Source organism: Ascaphus truei, chromosome 11 (genome assembly GCF_040206685.1).
Source record: "Ascaphus truei isolate aAscTru1 chromosome 11, aAscTru1.hap1, whole genome shotgun sequence".
NCBI lineage: Eukaryota > Metazoa > Chordata > Amphibia > Anura > Ascaphidae > Ascaphus > Ascaphus truei.
The window spans coordinates 44,224,576-44,242,404 of record NC_134493.1 but is presented as its reverse complement, the minus strand read 5'-3'; the positions used below and the strand labels follow the sequence as shown (position 1 = coordinate 44,242,404).

General features: G+C 46.5%; 1 protein-coding gene and 1 long non-coding RNA gene across 3 annotated transcripts in view; one reads left to right on the top strand and one right to left on the bottom strand.

The window, feature by feature from the left end:
- The window catches only part of LOC142463344 (uncharacterized), a 25,266-nt gene extending 9,068 nt beyond the window's left edge, over nucleotides 1-16,198 (bottom strand). Inside the window, exons 1-2 of the long non-coding RNA XR_012787419.1 lie at nucleotides 12,635-16,198; nucleotides 7,859-8,032 (exon numbers count right to left, since the gene is read on the bottom strand). This is a non-coding gene — a long non-coding RNA (uncharacterized LOC142463344). The remainder of the gene's footprint in view (nucleotides 1-7,858; nucleotides 8,033-12,634) is intronic.
- Nucleotides 1-17,829, top strand: part of SDK1 (sidekick cell adhesion molecule 1) — a 489,999-nt gene that overhangs the window by 74,967 nt on the left and 397,203 nt on the right. The window lies entirely within an intron of this gene.

Sequence of the window (17,829 nt, the reverse complement as noted above, 5' to 3'; positions counted from 1 at the left end):
GTCCCCTCACTCCCGCGCCCCCCCTAACCCCCACTTATCTGCACTCCGGCGTCATGACGTCACGTTGCCATAGCAACGTGACGTCACATGACCTCGCGGCGTCATTTTGATGCCGCGTTGCCATGGCGACGCAGGAAGGAAGCCGCCGGAGCCTAGGTAAGTGAAGGTTTACAGAGGCCCTGCAGCTCCCCCGGCACTTAATTTAAGTGCCTTTGGGAAACGCGCGGGGCCTCTGTAAACCCCACACCCCCCCGCCGGCAGTCTCACGTCCCTCAGTTTGCGCACCGCTGTGCTGGGCAATGGAAAAAAATGGCCACCTGGAGTATTTCTAGTGCAACCTCAATCTTGATTAGGAAAAAGTATACTTTGTGAACGTTTTCTAATGGGTTCTGTCGCGTAATAGAATGTAGCTTAAAGCTGCAGTTCAAGCTGCCGTGTTTAAAATATATATTTTTTCCCATTCAATATGTGAATCAATACAATCTGCACACTGACAAGTGATTAGCTAAGCTGCAGATCAATCCGTTCTCCTGTAATCGATCGCTTACTCTTTGGTTATTAAATTCAGCTCTTGCACAGCATTCTGGGCAATATAGTCCTGGGCAGATACTAGATACAATTGGTTCACTGCTAGAGAGTGGGCGGGGCTCAAGAGCCAGAGCCTATCTGACGGGGAAGGGGGCTGCCACTTTGGAAATGCTTCCTACATAAGAAACATTAAAAATGTCTTTAAAACATTTCTTTTTTTTTTAATGCTACAAGTATTTTCTCGTAGTACAGAACTGATTTATTTAAAAAAAAAAAAAACACACAAGTAGGATATTGCTTGGTCTGCAGTTTTAAATAAATTCTTCTTTACTTTCAGTACAACTTTACTTTTTTGGGGGGGTGGGGTGAAGCTATAGACTGCTAACAGTCTTCAAAGACTATTGTACTATAGTAGGAAGTAAGATTTAACTGAAGGTGTGTTACATGATGTAGTCACTATTTTGTAGTTACAGAAGCACTTTATTTTTTAAGGGACATCCATAAAATGACATTGCTAGTTAAGCTGTTGAGTGTTTGGGGTTGACCCGAATTGCCTCCAAGGCAGGTGAGCCCAAACTCTGGATCCATTTGGTTTCCATTGAAAGAGGTGACAGAGCAGACAATGTCCTGCCTAGATTTAGATGGTGTAAGTGTGCTGAGACTGTACTGCAGGACATCTTCCACATGCTCTAAAAAAGGCAGATTAGTTGCCAATGATGTACAGTGAAAGAATCATGAAACGAGCAGCTACACCAGGAGTGGCCAACTTCAGTCCTCAAGGGCCATCAAAAGGTCAGGTTTTAAGGATATCCCTGCTTCAGCACAGGTGGCTCAGTCGAAGACTGTGTTACTTCTTGCCAGATGTACCGGCAGTGTTAAGTCAGGGTATGAGTCAGCAGGTGAGGTCTCCTGAGGCATTTACAATATGACGGATTGATACAAAGTAGCTGACATCTTTTATTGCACTAAAGTAGTCTACAATTTGGACTAAAACATTTATGAAATGTGTGGACCAAATATATTCTTGTTCTGTGGTTCACGGGGGGGGGAGGGGGAAGAGAGAGGACTTGTTTAAAGTGTAGACAAGGAGTGGCCAACTCCAGTCCTCAACGGCCACCAACAGGTCCGGTTTCAAGCATATCCCTGCTTCAGCACAGGTTGTTTCCCCTGGATGAGATTTAAACCCTGTAACTTCTCCAGTAAGTATATCCTGAACCCGTGACCGGACAGCTCATGTTGTGTTGAAATATTTAAGTGATTTAAAAATCTAAATCCTTAATGCAGTGTTTAAAAGCACTCAAACGGAAAACATTTGAACTCAAAATGCTCTTTAACACTAAAACAAGAGGACTTGATGCTGATATGGGGTTTCTTACACATCACAATGTTTTTGTCATGTTTATCCCTACCTCTTTGTTCGTTTTAATTTCAGCCCCATCCTCCCTACCTCATGCACACCCCCCCCCCTTCCTCTCACTGCTGATGGATATATGGTCCTACAGGCTCTCCACATTTCTCACTATCCCTTTCATCTATATACTGCCCTGTCTGTTTATTTACCATCCTCACTGCAATTCCTTCTCTAAATCATCTGCCTGAGACTGTTATCTTGATTTTCACATCTGTGTTAAACTCCTGGAACCTCTGTAAATCAGTATTTCTGTCCTGAGGGAGAGGGGAGAACTCTTGCAAGCTTGTCTCTTTATAATACCTTTTTTATTTGGAACTAACAATTGACATTATCTAATACTGATGTACTCATTTACTCTTGTTGATATATTTATCACTCTTTAATTCTTAGCAAAATGTAGATTTGCATTTATTTTTTTTGCCAGTTTTTCAGTTCCTTTATTTACCCGTTAGCACCATGTCCAGAATTCATCAACAAAATGTCAGACAGGTGGGATTGCTAAAAACCGCAGCAAAATGACTTAACAATTGCAAAAGGAAATGAGATCTTGATATTTTATGGGGAGTACAGTACAGGGTATATTGCTGCTTTAAATCCCGTTCATCAGCCGTGACGCATTAGCGACGCACCAGTGTCAATTATAGCTGCAGCTACCGGAAGTATTTTATTCATTACATAACTATGTGGGATCCAACATTTAGGGCCGAGAAGTAAAATATGAAAAGGGCCCAACCCGGGAGTTCAGCTGCCAGATGGGCACATCCTCCGGTGGGAAAATGATTATTAAAAGCTCCTTTTCTCTCTTCGGATTTAATGTCTGCAGTCTGGCACATCAGAAAACGACATACAGTACAGCCATGCTAGTGTGTATGTATGGATATCTTTATTAATATAGCGCCATGCAGGTACCTAGCCGTTCACAGCACGCACTTTCGTTTCCTTGATGCAAATCTGGGAAATAATGATGAAGAAGAAACAGCATCAGATTGCAGAAGGATGAAACGGCGCTGAAATGAGTAAAGCATTTTCTTGCTTTGAAAACTCTGCTACTGGGAATCATTAAACAAAAAGCAAGACGCCTCAGTGCTGCATCCAATTAGACAAATGATACTGTATAGTTACATACTGTACCTATCTGTTTTCCTTTTCCTAAGTGAGGGTCATTTAGTTAAAGTCTTTGGCCAAAGCATTGTAAGCCTGCTACCACGCCAAGGTATCCCCTCCTTTAGCGAGTCCTAACACTACTGTACCTGCAAAAAGGCTCTCCTAATTTCTAATGGAGGGAGAACTAGCTTAATGGACTGGCCATTCACAGGTGCGTAACAAGAACGGCCATTTAACAGTGAGCTTAAAAAAGGATGTGCCAAAGAAGTTCTTCCTTATGTGTTACAAAAACACCCGCCACCCTCACTCCACCTCCCCCCCCCCCCCATATACACTGAATGTGCTGGTGTCAGTGCCTTGAGGAGGCGGCCACCCTGGGTATCCAGGCCTCTGTGATGGTGCCGAGGCGGCCACCCAATCCTGGGTATCCAGGTCTCTGTGATGGTGCCGAGGTGGTCACCCAATCCTGGGTATCCAGGCCTCTGTGATGGTGCCGAGGCGGCCACCCAATCCTGGGTATCCAGGCCTCTGTGATGGTGCAGAGGCGGCCACCCAATCCTGGGTATCCAGGTCTCTGTGATGGTGCCGAGGTGGTCACCCAATCCTGGGTATCCAGGCCTCTGTGATGGTGCCGAGGCGGCCACCCAATCCTGGGTATCCAAGTCTCTGTGATGGTGCTGAGGCGGCCACCCAATCCTGGGTATCCAGGCCTCTGTGCTGGTGCCGAGGCGGCCACCCAATCCTGGGTATCCAGGCCTCTGTGATGGTGCCGAGGCGGTCACCCAATCCTGGGTATCCAGGCCTCTGTGATGGTGCCGAGGTGGTCACCCAATCCTGGGTATCCAGGCCTCTGTGATGGTGCTGAGGTGGTCACCCAATCCTGGGTATCCAGGCCTCTGTGATGGTGCCGAGGTGGTCACCCAATCCTGGGTATCCAGGCCTCTGTGATGGTGCCGAGGTGGTCACCCAATCCTGGGTATCCAGGCCTCTGTGATGGTGCCGAGGTGGCCACCCAATCCTGGGTATCCAGGCCTCTGTGATGGTGCCGAGGCGGCCACCCAATCCTGGGTATCCAGGCCTCTGTGATGGTGCCGGACACCATTGGAACTTGTTAATGCAACGAAGTGTAGCAGGCCTGTACTTCGGAAAATACTTTTGTACCCATTTTAGCTACTACTGTTGAGGGTACCCTCCATTGGTGCGTGCTCCTCCTTCTGACTTCCCTCTGATGATCTGCTGGACCTAGCTGCACGATCTGCTGTTCTCCTCCAGTCAATGTCCGCGCTCTCTTAGCGGGACGTAGACTGGCTCCTGGTCACACTTGATTAAAGCTGCAGTTGTTCAGGCTCATGCAGATCTCCTTCACACATGCCCTGCCAACTCCTTTTAAATGGCTCCTCTCTCCTTAGTCCCACCTCTTCCACGGCCTTAGTTATTGTCTGATCCTATGTCCCATCATAAGTCACATGTCCATGGCACACTGGAGAGGACCCTGACAGGGGGCAGTGTGAGTGTGTTGCTTGCATCACACAGGGGGTTACATTTCTATAAGGAGTTAATTGCCAAAGGGGTTAACTTGGGTGGGCTCACTCAAGTTCCACCACTCCTGTGTCCACCTTGTGACCTATGATGTCAGACTAAGGGTATAAATAGCTCAACCCTTTGTTCCAGAAGGAGGTTCTTCAGAGTTCTGACTTGGGGGCCACAATGTAAGTCTTGTATTTAAGTTCTATATGTCAAGTCTGCAGCTCGTTATGTCTGTCACCATTTGTTATTTTATAGTCCGGTAACATGCCCCAATCATTAGCCAATGTCTGTTAAAGGATCAGGAAGTCTTTTTGTAGGAGAAGGAGGCATCACTGTTCAGTCTCATAAGTTTGCCCTCACAGCAACCTGTACTCGTATTGAATCAGCCCAACTGGAATGTTCTTCTCACATCATTGTCTCCGTACAAGCTATTTCACCAAATCCTTATACAATGGGTAATTAAGCCAAGTACGTCCTCTGTATAGAACCGGAACCCATCGAAGGATTTTCCCCTAAGGTGATTATACTTTGCCACGTGTATTCTGTTGTGAATGTCTATGTGATTTGTTTCTGGACCGATGTTCAATAAACACTTTATTTTATAAATGTTCCTGGCGCCCATTTTTATGCTACACTTTCATCCACGCCCCCAGCCCCCCACCTAGCCACGCCCAGCCCCCACTTTCCCAAGCCCAGTTTGCACTTACCTATGCCTGACCCGAACTTACCCACTCCCGACTCGCACTTACCCACACCCGGCTCGCACTTACCCATGTCCTGCTTGCACTTCCGGACGGTTCCCACTTACCCATGCACCAGCTATATGGCTGAGTAAGTACTTTATGGAGATATCTGATGTAACCAGAGAAGGGGGTGGAGGGGTTACTTTCCTGCAACACGAATGACGGCTTCTGTACAGAGGCTATTTGACCACTACAATGATCTTCCAAAGCAAATGCTGAACAATCCATCACGTCCTTGTTGTGTTGTACCATCGTGACAGATGTAATCTGAATGTTGCCTGAAGTCATTAAATGGGAAGCAAAGTGTGATGTGTTTTATGTGAGATCTTGTTCTTTTTGATTGCTTGTAGATGTTGATATTACACTGTTCTCTCCGTTACAGAGTAATGCTAAAACAGACCTGTGCTGAAAGAGGAGCACACCTGGGAGATATGCTAATTGGCTATGCAAAGTATATTGTAATGACATATTAGCATATCTCAGGTGTGCTCCTTTTTGTAAAATCAGTCTCTCTCCGTCCTCCCCCCACCTCCCCCTATTCAAGGGTCTGGAGGGGGCTAATCCCACCTTTAGGCAAGACGGACATAATGCCATGTTATTTGAAGCCAATGCAAGGCAGTGCTAACTTAGCATGCCGCCTATTCTAATTCTAGTCAAGGGCCTGTGTTTTTGCATATATTATTAGCTATGCGGCTTGGCTTTAACCCCGGGGAACATATTGTCCGTTACTGATTTTGATAACATGACGCTGTGAGCCCTGACTCACCGGAGCGACGTGGAACTGGGTCTTCAGAGGTTTAATTTCCTATTACAGTATTCTGAACTGTACTTGAAACACAGATGAAATTAAAATTTGATTTGTTATTTCTTCTTAATTATTAGAAGAGTGAGTTTGCTGGAAGTACTGTAGCAAAAGAAAGTCCCCAGAAGGTTTGAAGATCTGTGTAGAAGAGATACAGTACTGACTTGTTTTTGTGATCGGAGTATGTTTTAAAGCCGCAATACTACTTTCCAACTTTTTTTATTTTATTATTATGTGTATATGTGAAGCCTGTGACAATGTATAATTCTACATTCTTGCCTAAGCTGGCAATCGTTTGGTGCTCCTGTTATAAATCGGTCAAAATCGTGATTGTGTGCCTAACATAATGGCTGCTTTAGTCAGTGTAACTCAGCAGCTAGAATGAATCCTTATATTACTAAGGTAACATTATCTATTGTTACAGTTTGCAGCTCAAACTGCTGGGAACATTTGTAACAAATGATCACAAACAGGAAAACGTTGCAAAGATCTTGCACTGCTGGGGAGGTGGGATAAAACCTGCTGTAGAAATGAAAGGATGCTTTAAAACTTATTAAAAATTGCATTAAGAGTATAATAAAAGCAAAAACAGTCACTATTATCTAATACTACAAAACTGATTATTAGGTTTTTTTAGAACATATAAGATTTTACGCCTTTCTACTTTAGCAGTTTGTGCTGAAACTTACATTTGCTGCAAGCATCTAACGCGGTGAAAGATAAAGTTGGTATAAAATATGTACTACCCATACTTACAGTAATTTTTATCTATAGCTGATTTAATTACAAACCCAGAATACCATTACTTTTTTAATTGACACACTTTCGTTTTTAAAAAGACGGTTGGTTTTTTTTGCTTTTAGAAAGTCTCTGCATTCCGTTTTTCCAGCAGAAATATAATATAAAATACCACGCACCGAGCTTTACACCAATTTGTGTCAGTGTTTTTTTTTTGTTTTTTTTTTAATCAGCCACAGGACTACCAAGTCATGGGAATATGTAGTAACAATTAGTTACATGAGACAGAATGTGGGCAGAGACGTAGAAGGCGTCTAAGAAGTTTTTAATAACTGGAGCAGTTCTCCGGTGATGGCAATAGGAGAGAATGTGCAGGTACCTGTAGATACTGGAGGGGGAGAGTATGATGGGTCAGTACTCTTCCTCAATACTGAAGGACCTTAAAGTAACAATCTCGTAAAAAATCTTACATTTAGATCTTATTTTATTTCATTGGAACCCGGTTCTCGTAATAATTACCGTTTTTAGGTGCACGATATGGCTGCTGCTCTCAAAGCGAAAGCCGCAAACCAATGACGCAACTTCCTATCGACCCTGCACATTCACAAATTATGGAGACACCTGGGGGCTTTGGGGGCTATATAGCAGAGACACTTGTATGGTGTTAGTTTGCCAGCCAAACTTGAGAAAGGCAGGCGTGCCTGCCGAAACGTCACGTTACTTGGCCCAATAAATAGGGTTTTTTTTTCAGAAATCTGTGGTGCCCTGCTTCTTATCTGATTGCTGAGACTAGGAGTGCAGACCGGGATTTCCTGAACCAGGAGCACCGGGGAATAGAAGTATAATATTTTCCCTTATTGATGTTAAGCAATAGTTCTTTTTTTAGCTCTGTGACCAAACATGGCCATATAGCCCCCCACCCCCACCCCCCAACATGATGTAGAGACCCATACAAGGGCATCAGGGTCATCCAGGGGGAAGGAATTACACCCCTGAATCTCTTACCTTCAGCGTGATGGAGACGCGGGTCCAGATGGAGACGTGGGTCCAGAGGGCTGCACAGCTCACCAGAAAGGAGAGTACCTGTATTCTCTCTCTGCAGGTGGCTCAAAAAGATAAATGCAGCAGGGTCCCATTCAGAAGCATGGAACCCCGCAGTGTTGTTCCTCCTGGGCAAATCTTAAAAAGACGGGGACAAACAGAAGTGCACTGAGGTACAGTAAGTATAAAATATGTTTATATGACACAAAAGGATATAACATCCACACTTGGAATTCAATAAAATAACTTGAGCTTCGACAATGAAGGATATCCAAAGTCCCACAGTTGCAGGTAGCTGGCGAAATAAACCGCATCTCCACCACGCGCCGAAGGTCTCTACCAGATCCACGTAATCTAAACGTGTTTCATACCTCAGTACTTCATCAGGGGTGTTCATCCATTTGGGCATCTTATAGTCCTCTGGGCCGCGAGAGCTGTGGCCGCACTGGAACAGTGAAAATCGTGGCACCGAGGACAATAAGTCTTAATACATATTCACACTGGTCAAGTATCTCTGGACTTGGCAGGTCCATAGAGGTGAAAATACTGATAATTCAACAAACACAAATGGGAGGATTTCTACTTTAACACAAGTAAATCACATGTTCCCCATTTGAAGAGGACAAACTGACTTTAGGATTTCATCGTCCCTGCTTATTAAGCTTTTATTGTTGGCATGGCCCACGTTCGAGAACCGATTGCTCAGTATTACTGCAGGATTAAAGCATCTGCCGGAGAGAAGTTGCATCAGGAAAAGTGGTCACGCACAACTTATTTGAACATAAATAAAAAGGTTTGAGGTTCCATTTTGAAGATAGAGTTTATTATACAGTAGCAAGCTCACTAGGGAAAGTAATAAAGTAGGTGGCTAAACAGTACACATTCTTAATTTAAAATATTAAATACATAAGTCCTAGGCAGCATCTCCACGCATTGTGTCCTAAGATTTATATTTGCTCAGAATACCAGGCACTTTAGTCTCAATTGGCCCGAGGTATTAATTAAACAGGCTTGATGTTCTTGCAGTTTTTGCAATTATCTCCCATCCAGTGAAACAGGATTTTAATCATATCTTTGCTGACTAATAATAAGCCACACAACTTGGAAGCAAGTAATATACTAGAATTAATCAAAAGAAATATGATTAAAGTAATATTATACGATGTGGATATAGGATAGGATATAGCAGAGAAATGTCAGAAATTTACCCGTTGTGGGTATCATTGCCCGAATTTTGATTTTGCATATGTATAAATAATTATTTACATTGTGTGATTTAAGAGGCCATTTTTAACGTTCGAATTGGCGCAGGGGGTCTCTGGAGCTGAACCCCATTCATTTAATCTCTGGGGACCTCTCATTCCGGGGATACTTACCTCTGTAGGGGGCACCAGTAGCTGCTCCACTCGGCTAGCAGGTATCACGTTATGGCGGAGTTTCAAAGCTCCCGTGCTCTGCGGGCCAATAGGAAGCCGTGATGTCATCAGGTTCGGCTTCCAATTGGCCCACGTGACACGGGAGCTTTCAGCTTGGCCAAGATGCCGGCACCCCCTACGGAGACAATTAAATCCAGAAGCGGGGGGTCCCCGGAGCTGAAATTAATGGGGTTCAGCTCCTGAGACCCCCGGCTTCCATCCCGTGTTAAATAATCTTATACTATATTAGTGAAAGCACTGTATGTTTGCCTGCCTGGATGTCCGGTGTCCCTAGGGGAAATCTCATTGGTCCCTTGGCCCGCCCGCCCCCGCACACCTCTCATTGGCCTGAGGCGGAGTGACGGGCCAAAGGACACACAGGGACACACACACACACAGGGACACACACACACACAGGGAACACAGGGACACACACACACAGGGACACACACACACACACACACACAGGGACACACACACACAGTGACTGACACACACACACAGTGACACACACACACACACACACACACACTGTTACATACATTAGCGGGGCTCACAGTGTTAGCAGCACCCGCGCGCACCTCCTCTTCTCCCCGTGTCTCCCGCGCTTTCACCCCGACCCCCCCTCCCCCGGCGCCGCCACATTCAGCGGGACACACACACTATTATTACCCCTTCAGCGCCCCCCCCCCCCACCCAGTGTCAGCGGCCGTGCGAGACCCCCCCTCTATATCTCCCACCTCTCCCCCCCCCCACACATATACATGCCCCCCCCTCCCCGGCGCTACAACTCACCCCTCCCCGGCGGGGGAACAGCCAGTGGCCAGGCAGGCTGCCTCGCGGCGCCGAGTGCCCAAGATGGCGGCGCCCGGGACACAGCGGGGGAGCGGCCACAACACGCTGCCTCCCGCCTCAGATCCACGTGGGACCTGCCGGATGGGTGAGTGAGCGGCCTTCACCTCCCCTCCACCCCCCCCTCCCCTCCAGTGTCAGTGTCTCCCCGATAACCCCCCCCCCCCCCGGCGCCGCTACAGTCAGCGGGGGAGCGAGCGAGCGCCCGGGACACAGCGGGAGAGCGGCCACAACACGCTGCCTCCCGCCTCAGATCCACGTGGGACCTGCCGGACGGGTGAGTGAGCGGCCTTCACCTCCCCTCACCCACCCCTCACCCCCCATAACCTCCCCTCACCCCCTTTCACCTCCCCTCACTCCACTTCTCCCTTCCACCTCCCCATTTACCTCCTCACCACCTCCCCTCCACCCCACCCCCCTTCACCTCCCCTCCACCCCCCCCTTCACCTCCCTTCCACCCCCCCTTCACCTCCCTTCCACCCCCTCCCTTCCACTCCCCCCCTTCACCTCCCCTTCACCTCCCCTCCACCCCCCCTTCACCTCCCCTCCACCCCCCCTTCACCTCCCCTCCACCCCCCCTTCCCACCGCCTCCCCCCCCTTCCCACCGCCTCCCCCCCCCTTCCCACCGCCTCCCCCCCCTTCCCACCGCCTCCCCCCCCCTTCCCACCGCCTCCCCCCCCCCTCCCACCGCCTCCCCCCCTTCCCTCCACCTTCACCCCCCCTCCGTTCCCCTTTCCACCCCCCCCTCCACTCCTCTTCCCCCCCCCCCGCTCCTCTTCCCCCCCCCCGCTCCTCTTCCCCCCCCCTCCACCTCTTTTTCCCCTTTCCCCTCCCACCCCCTCCTCTAACCCTTCCCCCCCTCCTCTAACCCTTCCCCCCCTCCTCTAACCCTTCCCCCCCTCCTCTAACCCTTCCCCCCCTCCTCTAACCCTTCCCCCCCTCCTCTAACCCTTCCCCCCCCTCCTCTAACCCTTCCCCCCCTCCTCTAACCCTTCCCCCCCCTCCTCTAACCCTTCCCCCCTCCTCCACCCCTTGCCCCCCTCCTCCACCCCTTGCCCCCCTCCTCCACCCCTTGCCCCCCTCCTCCACCCCTTGCCCCCCTCCTCCACCCCTTGCCCCCCTCCTCCACCCCTTGCCCCCCTCCTCCACCCCCTCCTCCCCTTCCCGCCGCCCTTCGCCTTCATGCCCGCCTTACCGCCTCCCCACCCCCGCCTCTGCCTTTCACCCGCCCTTACTCCGGCCGCCTCTGCCTTTCACCCACCGCCTCACAGCCGCTGCACGCACTCAACAGACACCCGCCACACTCGACACATACCTGCCGCCACACACACCTGCTGCCTGCCGCCCCTACCCCCCGACATCACTGACCCACCGCCTCACACCCTAGCAGGACCCCCACTCACAGACAGCACTCACAACCCACGCGCCAGCCGCCGCCTCACACCCTAGCAGGACCCCCACTCGCACACAGCACTCACAACCCACGCGCCACCCGCCGCCTCACACCCTAGCAGGACACACGACTCACATTTTTACATCACTTATGCCACCAAAATATACATTGTACTGTGGTGTGGTTACAATAAACCATTTTTATACAACATCGTATTACATTTTCTTCCATCTTTCTTTTCAATATTATTATCCAACCTTTACAACAAATACTCACCTATTGTTCCATAATTTATAAATAATACTACCTATTACGCATTTACCTCCCGGGCAACGCCGGGTCTCTCAGCTGGTAATAAATAAAAAAGGGCATGAATTGCTCCTTTTAATGCACAGCCAACTGCTAATATTCTGCCTGATTGATGCTGAACAAAACTTGTGAAGCATGGTCTCCTAGCCAGGTAAAGTTACGCCAACGCGGAGCTAACACTTTGTATTCACTTTTAGCACTGATTTTACATTTGAGACTTTGCCTTATAATATTTGTGTCACGTGCTGTAACTCCTCCACATATCGCCAGTCCCCAAATCATAAAAGTGACAAAGTGCGGGGCATTTTTAACAGATGCACTGGATAGCAACAATTAGGCAAAATTCGCATAATTAACGGACGTCTCCTCTGGAGCGGGCGGTTTTTCATTTTCCAATTTCTCAACGTTGTTGGGGGTGAATCACGTAAAAGACGTATAAACCTGTATAAACAGGTCTGTTACGCACACGTGACGTGTATCTGTATATCAGGGGTGGCCAACTCCAGTCCTCAAGAGCTACCAACAGGTCAGGGTTTCAGGATATCCCTGCTTCAGCACAGGTGGCTCAGTCGATGCCATTGATGGAGCCACCTGTGCAGAAACGGGATGACCTGTTTGGTAGCTCTTGAGGACTGGAGTTGGCCATCCCTAACCTACTGTATATAGTCCATTGTTTTTTATATATGTAACCCTGCTTCCCCCCCCACCCCCAGACTCTACGGTGGTGTCTAGGGTGCATGAGGGCTGATTACATGCGGTGTGGTGCATACCTGTGAGGAACAGGAGGGCCTGAGCTTCCCGCGATGTTATGGGGGAGCCAGGACCCCGCTTCTGGGGTGGTAGCCTCCATTATTTCTTAGTGGTGCAGCGCCTCCATCTTCTATACTCCCAGGAATATGGGACAGGACCTGTATAGAAGAACACCTTCGGTCCCAGGGTAATAGCTTCCAACTCACACACAGTCTTTGGTACAAAGGATAGTCTCTTTATTGGCAGGTCAGCAACTCCCAAATATAGTGGCGTCCAGCGGCAGCAACAACAACAACAGCAAAGCCTTGCTAATTACTCCGCTCTCCTCCCACACAGATATTTCCTCCTCTCCTTCCCTCCAAGTCTCTCCTCCAACAGGATGGTCTGGGCTGGGGCTTCAATACCCCGCGGCCCACCTCTGAGGTTATCCTCGCGGTGGGGATTGGATTCTCCCCATCACCCCAGGCAGGGGGGTGAGGAGCATTGGTCCACCAGGTCTATAATGCTATCAGCTCTACTCAAGGTGGCTGAGTCTCTCCACTCCTCTCTCGGCTCCTGCTCGGCTGCGCCGGTGAGGCCGCGGTCTCCTCCAACTTCTTGGACCAATCCGCTGGACTCTCCACTCAGACCAGTCCCACGGCAGACTCACGTCATACTCACTACTACTCTCGTCACTTACAGGAGTTGGCTGCAAAATATAGAGCTAGCCCCACCTCTTGTGATGTCAGTAGAACCTCCCCTCTTGCTCACGCCTGCAGCAGAGTACAGGCCTGCATCTACTACTCAGGGAAGGGGGAAAACCCAGGATGGTTACTGGTGCCTGATCTTAACAGGACTTACCACAGTAGAAGGGAGATAGGTATAGCCTGTGCTGTTTACAGGGGGCTACATATATATTATACGTGCATATACATGCAAATGGGACTTTTCTTTATTTATTAAATGGGCAAGAAAATTGAAATCTTTCCTATTGAATAAAGATCAGGAGACGATGATTAATGGAACGATCATTGATTTACATGCTCACCTCATTCTTTTAGATAAATGTCTTTACACGGCACAGGGACTGCTATAACCCAGAGATTATGTGAAGTAGTTTGAGTGACTTTTATTCTGTCAAACTGATTAACTTTGTCACTGTGTAGTTTCCTCCCCAGCCTCACTACAGCAGCTTAATCTGGTTTGTCTTGCCTTTTGGATGCCAGTAGAGATGTCTTCTGTGTGTCCTGAATCTGTAAGAGAATCGCACAAATTGGAGCCATCTGTTCCCACAGAGAAGCTTTGAAACATCCTAGTTTCAGGGAAACTTGTCAATTTACAGCTGTATATGAAATATCAGGCTTAAAAAAGACAGGCACAAACTCTGGGCTCTGATCAGTGGAAGTTTGGGGGGTTGTAGAGAAGCACCTCACCCCCTCCTTTGATGCGGGCTCTTTACAGATCTAGCCAATCCGTGGCGTGCTGCAGCGAGACATACACAACGCACCAGACGGAGTAATAGCCATTGTTTTGAATCAGCCACGCGCTAGGCGGGGGTGGGGATATCATGTCATTACACCCATGGGATCGCTCAACTGGTTGAAATCACATTGGCTACATCTGGATATATTCGCATTGTATGCACAATTCTTGCCTCTATGTTTAAGAAACTAGTACGGTTGAATGGCACTATGAGCGTGTTACTCTTCCGTTTTGTATGTCAGTTAAAGCCCATTAGTGGAATGTACCACCCATAGGAGCGACCGTATATATATCCTTTAAACATCAGCACAAGTACGGCAGGAGAGTGACTGACCGAGTTTCAGCGGCATGGCTGTTTTTGAGATGGGACAGTATACTCCGAAAAGGGTACTGGTGCACTCATAATAAGTCAGGGGTTCTCACCCCCAGTCTTCAAGCCCCTCCCCACCAGATTTTCAGGATATCCCAGCTTCGGCACAGGTGGCTCAATCAGAGGCTCAGCGGAAGACTTCTCCCCCTCTTGATCCCCGCCGGCCAGGAGTGAACTGTGCTCACTTAGAGAGCGAATAGAGCAAGCGTTCTTGTTATCGCCGTTACCCTGAGCCCGAGTCGGAAGCAGAAACCAGGCCTTGCCTCGTTTGTTTCCCCCTGCATTTCAGATTGTCCTTAGTGGCGGGAGTTCAGGGGGCTCAGGGTTTCAATCCCTCCTCTCCCCGATCACGCTCTTCTCTAGTGTAAATAAATGTAGTGTCACGATGTGCGTTTGTTTAAACAAATGCTTTGACATCAGTTTCACATTTGTTCCAAAGATGCTTTTGATTATTTATGTTTTAGTGCCGTTCATTTGTCATACAATGCGAATTGAATTTTGCAAGCGGATCAGCTACCGGCCATGAATTATTATCTGTACGTCTAAATGCAATATCTTATTCCAGATGGTAAATTCTCACTGTCACTTAATCAGCAACAGATAACAGTAACATTGCTGTTATTTCTTTAGATTTGTTTTTGTATTTTTTTTTTTATGGGTAGGGTACAAATAAGCTGTTGTTTCCAGTAGCAGGAAATAATGGCTTTTCTGCTAATGATCAAGCTAATGATAGTTGCTCCATCATCTGACTCACGTGTTGGCCTTTCATTCTGTTTAAATACTTTGTATCCGCACTCAGTAGTTGGCCATTCATGCGGAATGCATAATGAAATATCCTGTATATCTCTCTCTGTTGGTCATAAATCCATTCTGTCTGCAGCACCATTTACATCATCGTACATTAATGACCACCTTGTTTCACCTGCTGATTTACTTGTGACAATGCTACTAATTTAATTATATAAATGATACAGGCACTATCTGCAAGTGAGCACAAGAAGCTCATACACTAGTTGGTTCCACTGTGTAACGAGTAGGATAAATGTGGAGGGAAGGGAGGTTGTCTTTGTGCTTCTGTGCTCAATAACAGGAAGACGGTGCTTTGGCGTCTGCATATTCGACTTGATGGTATTTGTTGCGTCATAAGGAAAAAAGAGCTGGCACACCACCCCAAAATAAAGTACCACTCCTTCCACCACCATCCAGGTGTCCTGTCTAAAAGGAATTGGATACTCTCTTACGAATTGTGTGTTACTTTATTTTGGGGTTAGTGTGCTGCCTCTCCTCTTTTCCGTATGTCATATAAAGTATAACCACACTTTTTAAGAGACAAGCACCTTCCCTCATTCCTCTGAAGAAAGAGACTTCTTGGCTCCATACTGGGGTGCTTGGGACTTATTCCCTAATTGTTTGGCATTTGTTGCGTCCTAACATTTTTGGGTTGGTGTTAGAGGAGTATGAGGCGAGTTTCAGTATAACCACAGTCAGATTTCTTTACTTTTATTGGAGATTTCGAGTTTTTCTTCCCATTGCCATTTCCATCGGAAATGTTTTCCCGGTTTTGCAGCTTTGCAGAGTTCTGCCCCTAAGGTAGCACACAGACTCACGGGAGCCTGCGCTAACGGCTTCTTGCAGATGTCACTTTCTTTTCCATCTCAGCAATTTCTTTCCATACTGGGCTGCTGTGTGTTGTACTTTCTGTTTATTTCCCAGGAGGAGAAAGTGTCTCAACGTAACCAAGCAATCGTAGCATGGATTCTAGAAAAAAAGATGCACAAATGATTTACATTTTATATTCTCGTATAACCTTCAATTTATAGGTGAAGGGTTCTGTTTGTACTCGCTATTATTAGGTGAATGTTCCTCATTATAGGGCAGATTTACTAAATGGTGGTATGCATGTATGTGACCATAATGTGGCTTCTGGCTCCATTAGGCGGCTTATGGCTCCCACCATATATATTAAAGTCTTTAGGATGTAAGATGTGATGTGTTTCTATGACACGTCCTCTTATGTCTAAATCTCGCTCTTGTTTTCTATTCCGAAGGTTTTTATATTCAAGCCATATTGTAAGCTCCTTGCAGCTGCCTCCTCCCCCCTACTGTCTGTTTGTCTTCATTTATATGTCCTTGTTATACAAAAGTTGTTCTTCTCCCTCCCACCTTTAACTACACTGCGGAATATGTTGGTGCTATACAAATAAAAACATCATTCTAATATTTACTAAACGCCAGCCATAAAATGCCCTTCCAGGGCAGTTTGGACTTTGAACCACCCTTTAAAGCTACTCTACCCCACATCTTACCAAAGTAACGGCTTCTCCATTTTGGCTTTATTTTTGTTAAATAAATCATGATACAGTGTAATATGTCATGTGGTGTTGTTCATCTGAGGTTGTATTTACCTCATTTTAAGACCTGCTAAGGAACAGATGATTGTTATTATGTCCTGATATGTAAAACCATAGAATTCAAAGAGGGTGTACTTTCTTTTTCACACATGGGAAAAAATGGTTAGTCTTAATAACGACACCTACACAGATTTTCAGAAGGTGTGGTTACCTTGGATTCTGAGTGAAAATCAACCAGAAATTAATACCCACTTAATTTTGTTGTCATAAAAAAAAAAAAAAGAAAAAAAAAATGATATTTATATTAACTGTGTGATAGAATATTTTAAGAAATCTTGTTAGGTAAAATTGTAAATGAATGTGAACTTTCTCCCATCTCTATTTTTTGTACCCTTCCCTCCCCCCCATTTTTTATTTTCTTCATTCCCCCCCTCTCCCTAAAAAATGTTAATAAAAATTAAGTTCAAAAAAAAAAAAAATCCTTATTGTAAGCTTGTTACCAACAATTGAGTGGCTTTTCTAGACACCAGAGATGAACCTTATGATAACGTTATGATCAACTTTTACTATATTAAATCCAAGTATTGAATAGTCACTTACTGTATATAGTTATTACATTTGAGGTGATTGGTTTCACCAACCCTAATATTCATTCCACACTGTATAATAATTCACTCTTTGAAGCACACTTTTCTATCTATCCCGTCATAAATATTGTTGCTTTAAAGCTACAGTACAATCAATACCCTACATGTGTTTATTTTAATAAATCAGTTCTGTACTATGAGGAAAAAAAAGAATTCAAAGAGGGTGTACTTTTTCACACAACTGTATATACAGCTGAACCCTGTTATAACGCGGTCCTTGGGGGCCACAAAATGAGACCGTGTTATAACCGGGATCACGTTAAAAATTTTCTGCGCTATACTCGCATCTCGATCCTCACTTCATAGGGCTGCCGTTGCAGAGGAGGGTCACATGTCACAACACACATCCCCGAACACTTTTTTTAAAAAAAACATTCAAATCAATG